The sequence below is a fragment of the Limulus polyphemus genome, unplaced genomic scaffold, assembly GCF_000517525.1.
Source record: "Limulus polyphemus unplaced genomic scaffold, Limulus_polyphemus-2.1.2 Scaffold3949, whole genome shotgun sequence".
NCBI lineage: Eukaryota > Metazoa > Arthropoda > Merostomata > Xiphosura > Limulidae > Limulus > Limulus polyphemus.
This window is the reverse complement of record NW_013669559.1, coordinates 31,130-38,571: the sequence shown is the minus strand read 5'-3', so window position 1 is coordinate 38,571 and position 7,442 is coordinate 31,130. Positions and strand designations below refer to the sequence as shown.

At 36.3% G+C, this 7,442-nt stretch overlaps 1 protein-coding gene across 1 annotated transcript in view; it reads left to right on the top strand.

Moving 5' to 3' along the window:
• The first annotated feature begins 1,486 nt into the window (after window positions 1-1,486).
• LOC106470333 (leucine-rich repeat and immunoglobulin-like domain-containing nogo receptor-interacting protein 3) overlaps window positions 1,487-7,442 on the top strand; it is a 37,079-nt gene continuing 31,123 nt past the window's right edge. Inside the window, exon 1 of the mRNA XM_013930884.2 lies at window positions 1,487-1,604. The gene's annotated coding sequence lies outside the window, so the exon portion shown is untranslated. The remainder of the gene's footprint in view (window positions 1,605-7,442) is intronic.

Here is a 7,442-nt window from a genome sequence, read left to right as displayed (position 1 = left end):
AGCCGTCCCTAATTTAGCAGTGTAAGACTAGAGGGAAGGCAGCTAGTCATCACCACCAACAACCAACTCTTAGGCTACTCTTTTACTAACGAATAGTGGGATTGATCGTTACGTTATAACGCTCCCACGACTGAAAGGGCGAGCATGTTTGGTGGGACGGGAAATATTGTGGAAATTATGAAACAAACAAACGCGTATTAGGAGCTGCGTTTGTGTTATTCCAGTTTGTGGTTATAATAATTAGAACAAGTGGTATTTGAGGCAAAAATAATTTTCACAGAGTTATTTCTGCGTACAGACAGCTTATAAAGAAAGGTTATTTGATCTTCTCCCATATCTGATAAATAGGTTTTTTTTTATTCGTTCTCGCATAAATAAGTAATTAATTTTTGTATAGTTTGTGAAAAATATCCAAAATTGAGTAATTACGTCAATCGATGTATTATAAAGGTTGAATATCGCTAGCGATATATTCGATGCAAATAGTAGTAATCTGGATAACTAAGTTGATTCATAGATTTCAAAAATTCCTATCATTCATAGTCACGTTATTTACCATTCTTGAAACAGACGAGATTGAGCCCAAGAATTTTTATTCTGTTGTTTCAATACTTCTCTGATGAAATAGTGACATTTTCACCAACACACGCAATAACGCAATCTGTTTCAAGCCAAGGCAAGGATTCGAGCTTTGGCATTTTCGTTCGAATTTTTATTTTTTTCCCCAATGTCTGGATTATTCCGCATTCACTTTCGTATATATCAAACATAAAAAAAAACTAAATTGTATTTTACTTTTGAAACTATTTTCTGAAAGTTGTTCCAAAAATTAAGGAATATTGCCATTTTTAGCTTACATCACTAAAGTACGTTTGTTATTCGTTTATTTTAAAAGTCCTAAAGGATTTTTTCTCTCGATAAAACACTTAAAATTTACGTCTTATCTCGAGAGCATAGATGGAGTAGGTTGAATGAGACAGTAGTTATCAGCGCGCTCTCGCTAGTGTTTAACATCTCACAATCTGCACGAGCAGCTGTATCTTGATTTCATTTCGAGCAGCTACGTCTGAATATATTGTTGTTCGTGATTATACATATAAATGTGTATATACCTTATTCACTGTGACGAAAACATTGGATCGTAAGTTGTATTTATTGGAGGTTTATATCTGTATTAACACTTTCAAAAAACTGAAGATAGCACTTTTGCGAAGTCCCCAACCCCTTTACAAACAAACACAATACCTTCAATCATTATGTATCACCATCTACAATGAAGGTAAGTAAATAACTGCTTACGAATTAAGAGTGTGATACCCAATAGTACTGAAAACAAGCAAACTTATTCTTATCATTACGAACATTTTAAATTTATAACTAATTTAGCGCCATCTTTTGGTAGCTAAATAAAGTTTTATGTGTCAATATAATGTAATGAAAAAGCCGTCTGTGTATGTGTGTGTGAGTGTGTGTGTGTTTTTCTTATAGCAAAGCCACATCGAGCTATCTGCCGTGTCCAACAAGGGGAATCGAACCCCTGATTTTAGCGTGGTAAATTCGAAGACTTACTGCTGTTCCACTAGGGGGACCTGCGAAGGTGCTTAGTGAGTATTTCGTAATGATACCGCAGTTATATTTACGTCACTCTCACAGACATTTTGAATGACAGAGGTTCTGAGACACTAAAGGCCGATACTTGAGAGACAGTACTAATCTTTATTACAATTAGAAATAAAAATTATCTCTTAAATCATAACTTTAATCGGACAGTATTATTAATAAAATCAGATCCGTGGAAGGTTGTAAGTTGGCGTCTGCTAAACAGAGCATGAAATTAGAAACTAGATTCAAACTAAGGAAACAGTACTTGATTTGGTCAGGAGCAAGCATTTCTCTATTAACTCGAAGAACATCAATCAGGATGAAATAATAAGATAATATCATCAAAGTGTATTATTTTAACGGTTGAAAAGATACAATTTGTTGTCTTTACAATTTTACAATTAAGAACTAAATCATTCTGTTTTTGTTAGTACTTAAATACATTGATTTAGCGAATAGCAAGCAGTCTAGCGACTGAACAATTAAAATCGTCCTCTAATTAAACCAACTGGGCATTTCTGATATTAAACAAGCGGCTAGATTAGTGGCGACTGATACCAGCAGCACAGACGTGTATTGATTGAGTAAAGTAATCGATATTTTCGTTGATGGGAAATAGTTTTCAAACTGAATAACACAAAGTTCTGTTTTCTAAACAAGTTGAACGTATGTAGCCTACATAAAAAGTGAAGCACTGTTAATTCGGTAATGATTATTAATGTGCAAGACATTGTAACTGTCCACTCAGTTACGTTGCACATCAATAATTATAATAAAGTAACTGTCCACTCAGTCATCTTGCACATCAATGTAAATGCCCACTTGCACATCAATAATTGTAGTAAAGTAACTACCCACTCAGTTGATGTGCAGGATGACTGAGTGGGCAGTTACTTTATTATAATTATTGATGTACAGGATGACTGAGTGGACAGTTACTATATTATAATTATTGATGTACAGGATGACTGAGTGGACAGTTACTCCTTTATAATTACTGATGTGCAAGACGACTGAGTGGGCAGTTACTATATTATAACTATTGATGTGCAAGATAACTGAGTGGACAGTTACTCCTTTATAATTACTGATGTGCAAGACGACTGAGTGGGCAGTTACTTTATTACAATTACTGATGTACAGGACGACTGAGTGGACAGTTACTATATTATGTCTATTGATGTACAGGACGACTGAGTGGACAGTTACTATATTATAACTATTGATGTACAGGATGACTGAGTGGACAGTTACTCCTTTATAATTACTGATGTGTAAGACGACTGAGTGGGCAGTTACTATATTATAACTATTGATGTACAGGATGACTGAGTGGACAGTTACTCCTTTATAATTACTGATGTGCAAGACGACTGAGTGGGCAGTTACCTTATTACAATTACTGATGTACAGGACAACTGAGTGGACAGTTACTATATTATAACTATTGATGTACAGGATGACTGAGTGGACAGTTACTCCTTTATAAATCAAACTAATGATAAAAATAGAAACAACTTTCAGTCAAACATAAGGCAACGTAAGTTTCCGGTGTAATCATTAACCGATTTCTTGTGTGTAGTTTAAAAGCATTGCTGTTAGTTTTTTTTTAAAGAAGTTGTTGCGTAACTTGGAAACCCTAATCCATCTTGATATGAACGTGATGAAATATGTAGAGTGAGATCATAAGCGAATCCCTTTACTTACAGGCATTTCTAATATTACAGATCTTCTCAACACCTACCTCTTTCTATACAAATGTAAGTGATTTCATGTTTATAGGTTCAACAACAGTGATCTTGCCGTCTAATTATCCAGGAATGTAATCTATTTAATACTAGTTTTGTTTGGGAGTCAGTAGTACATTAAATGTCTTGTACGGCAATGCCAGGTGGATAAGGTGCTCGACTCGCAATCTGAGGGTCGCGGGTTCGAATCCCCGTCCCACCAAACATGCTCGCCCTTTCAGCAGTGGGGGCGTTATAGTGTGACGGTCAATCCCACTATTCGTTGGTAAAAGAGTACCCCAAGAGTTGGCGGTGGGTGGTGATGACTAGCTGCCTTCCCTCTAGTCTTACACTGCTAAAGTAGGAACGGCTAGCGCAGATAGCCCTCGTGTAGCTTTGCGCGAAATTCAAAAACAAACAAACAAATGTCTTGTAAAAAAAACAAAACACGAATCTCGTTATATGCTTGCTTTCTTTTTTTACTGGGCGTATAATTCAGGCCTACAATATTACGTTTCGTTGTTTTATAAATCATTTCCGTATCACCGTTTGAAATGGAAATGGAACACATATTCACACTTGTTATATTACTTTCGGGAGCAGTACCCTCTTGAAATATAACAGGTTTTTAGTAGTTGGGTGAGAATGTAATTTTTTGTTTTTCTATCGAAACGACTGATTTCGTTTTATTGTGAAATAAGAATTGTCTGTATAACGTTTTTCAACGACGTAAATCCACCACCCTCTACGTTAACAAAAGTGCCTGTTATTGTGAATGGTAAGGCAAAGCATATCAGTTTGTAATGGATGTAAATCTGACGTTGAGTGAAAGAAAATGATTCATTGATCATATACTTTTACTATAAAATTGAATTAGTCTAGAAAGTTTTAAGGTTACTCGTCTCTTTACCCTTTGGTGGCTCAGCGATATAAGTTTGAGGGCTCATAACACTGAAATTTGGGTTTTGATATCCGCGGTGAATAGAGCAAAGATAGCTCATTGTGTAACTTTGTGGTTAACGAACAAACATGATCTACGTTTGTTCACTGATATGGTTGAAATGAACAATTCACACAGTATTCGATACAGTGGAGTAAGTGGTGATTGGAACAACTTTAAATTTTCCATAGAATTTATTTTGAAACTTCCTGTAGAACAACTCGGTTTCTCGAGCACTATCACGGAACAGTTTTGTAATACCAATCTTGGAAATCAAAACTGGAGCGTTGTGAAATTTTCAGTTTTATGGTGTATTATCGTACTTTTCGAGAAAACCTAAGTTCAGTTTATATCCAAGTTGGTTATAAGATATAAAGAATGTGTGTATGGGTTCTTGAGAACAGTGCATTTAATTATGGTAACATGGCATGCAAATATTAGAAGCATAGGTATGATTGATAGATATAGGTGTGTATTTATACAGCAGTGGAAATGATTATGGAAATACACGAGCAATACGCGTGCAGGAGTCAAAAACCAGAAATGGTATGTAGATGGCGATGTTATTAATGGTTCAAAACGTTATCACAGAAAATACAAAACATACGTGAAGATGGTGAACACCGCAATTATATTTTGTATGTGGGTCCTTTGCTTTAAGCAGAACGTTACACCTTGTTTTCACACTATCATGCAGTTTATCAATTTACGATTGTTTAATAATGTCCTGTGTTATGCTATAATGTCCTGTATGATGTTATATTATCCGGTATGATGTTATAATGTCCTGTATGATGTTATATTATCCGGTATGATGTTATAATGTCCTGTATGATGTTATATTATCCGGTATGATGTTATAATGTCCTGTATGATGTTATAATTTCCTTTGTTATGTTGTAATGTCCTGTGTTACTCTTCACTATTCGACTGAGATGCAGCTCTAAACACGTAGTAATCTCTTACCATTCTCCACTGTAAATGTTGTACATTGACCATTTACTGCTCTCTTCTTCACAGTCGAACAAACTATTGTTTCCAAACACTTCGAATCTGGTTCCAACTAAGAAGAGTTCACAGTTGAACAAACTATTGTTTCCAAGCACTTCGAATCTGGTTCCAACTAAGAATAATTCACAGTCGAACAAACTATTGTTTCCAAGCACTTCGAATCTGGTTCTAACTAAGAAGAGTTCACAGTCGAACAAACTATTGTTTCCAAGCGCTTCGAATCTGGTTCCAACTAAGAAAAGTTCACAGTCGAACAAACTATTGTTTCCAAGCACTTCGAATCTGGTTCCAACTAAGAAGAGTTCACAGTCGAACAAACTATTGTTTCCAAGCACTTCGAATCTGGTTCGAACCAAGAAGAGTTCACAGTCGAACAAACTATTGTTTCCAAGCACTTCGAATCTGGTTCCAACTAAGAAGAGTAACACTTCTCCAAGTATATACATTTTGCCATTTATTTTCCGAAACCCACTTAAATATCTTGGTTCATTGAGACTACTTCGTGCTGTATGCATCTTGCTGTTCTCGAGGTAACATTCAACCACTGTTATTATTAACAGTGCCTGTTTCATATTCTCTCTTTAAGAGTCTAGTATACAGCTCTCACTGAAACGCCGAGTCTTGGTGCAATTTTTTGGCATGAAAGATCCTTTAGTAGCCAAAATTTCGGTTTGTATGTGCTTGTCAATAAGTATTTCAGTCATGGGAGCCATGAATGCATATACTACTATACTACTGGGCCTGGTATGACTACCTGTAGTCTTGTAAGCTTTACACTGGTATATATATATAACATTGCATGTGAATTAAAAAAGATAGGAATTTAAGCTGTCATTTAACACCGGAGAAAAATTATTGTTTTGGGATGTCTGGGTAAGGAACGATAAACTTAATTGTTTCTTGGAGATGTTACATACAAATTTGTAATCTGCTGTATCCAAAACTCAATCCATATGATGGTATATATATTTCAGTCTGGAGTTATTATGAGCAGTCAAAGAGACACATGGTTTCGGTGGACCGTACCAACTTACCAGCAGTGGTACATACACTAGTTGATAATTTCATTTTTTTTTAATTCTTAAATTAAACTGTTCGACCTTTCTCCATTGTCTTTTTGAGGTTAGAGAACTTGTTCTTGATATTATGATTTGTCTACTATTACTAGCACTGCTGTCCCTGTCAGAATCAAACCTAATTTTGAGTATCTATATAACAACTTTGAGCTTGACGAGATGGATCTGTCTCAACAAACGCTGCCACACAGTCCAACGTGATTGCATCCACACTGACTGTAGAATATCTCCGAACTTTGCACGTGCAAGTAACTGATAATGGCATGCCAAATAGTAGCAAAGTTCCTGTCACGGTCAGCCGGGCTTGGAGTTATCTTGTTAGTATCTGTTGGGCTCTGGTCTGAAAAATAGAAGTAACGACGGGCAAAGAAGAAGGTTTGTGTAATGGACCCGTAGGGTGTATTAGAAGAAGTCATTAACTATGGGGTTTCTGCTGTTTATGTGACCAGTCGAAACTCGGTCAATATTTGTCCGATTTGGTAATTGTAAAGAGTCAACGTCGCATGTTAAATATTTTACAAGTTTCATCAAAATAGGAGCACCCCAGTGGCACAGTGGTATGTCTGCGGACTTACAACGCTAAAAACCTGGTTTCGATACCCGTGGTTGGCAGAGCACAGATAGCCCATTGTGTAGCTTTGTGCTTAATTCCAAACAAACAAACAAAATCAAAATCAAAATAGGGTAAAACCTGAATTTTTTTACGTCAGATCCCTCCCAACCGAGGCGCTTCTAGTTGAAAGGGAGATCCTGTGTTTAAAAGTAAAAAGGACAAATGCTACTTAAATCATATTAGATTGGACGTTATTACTAGAAGGTCCCTGATGAGATTATTGGAGAGAGAGAGAGGAGAGGCTGTGTCAAGGCCAGCGCCAAAGTCCTCCAGTGCACAATACTAATAAAATAATAGTGTTAAGATAGTCTTTCTTTCAATGGGCACTTGGTATTAAAAATGAAAAATAATAATGAAATAAAAGTGTTTGCTTCCCTGGGGTCGGTAGTTTGGATATAGTGATGGCGCCAAGCTACTTAGACTGTACACTGATATCCGTACTTCGGCGGACGCTGTAATTAGAGGGGGGGGGG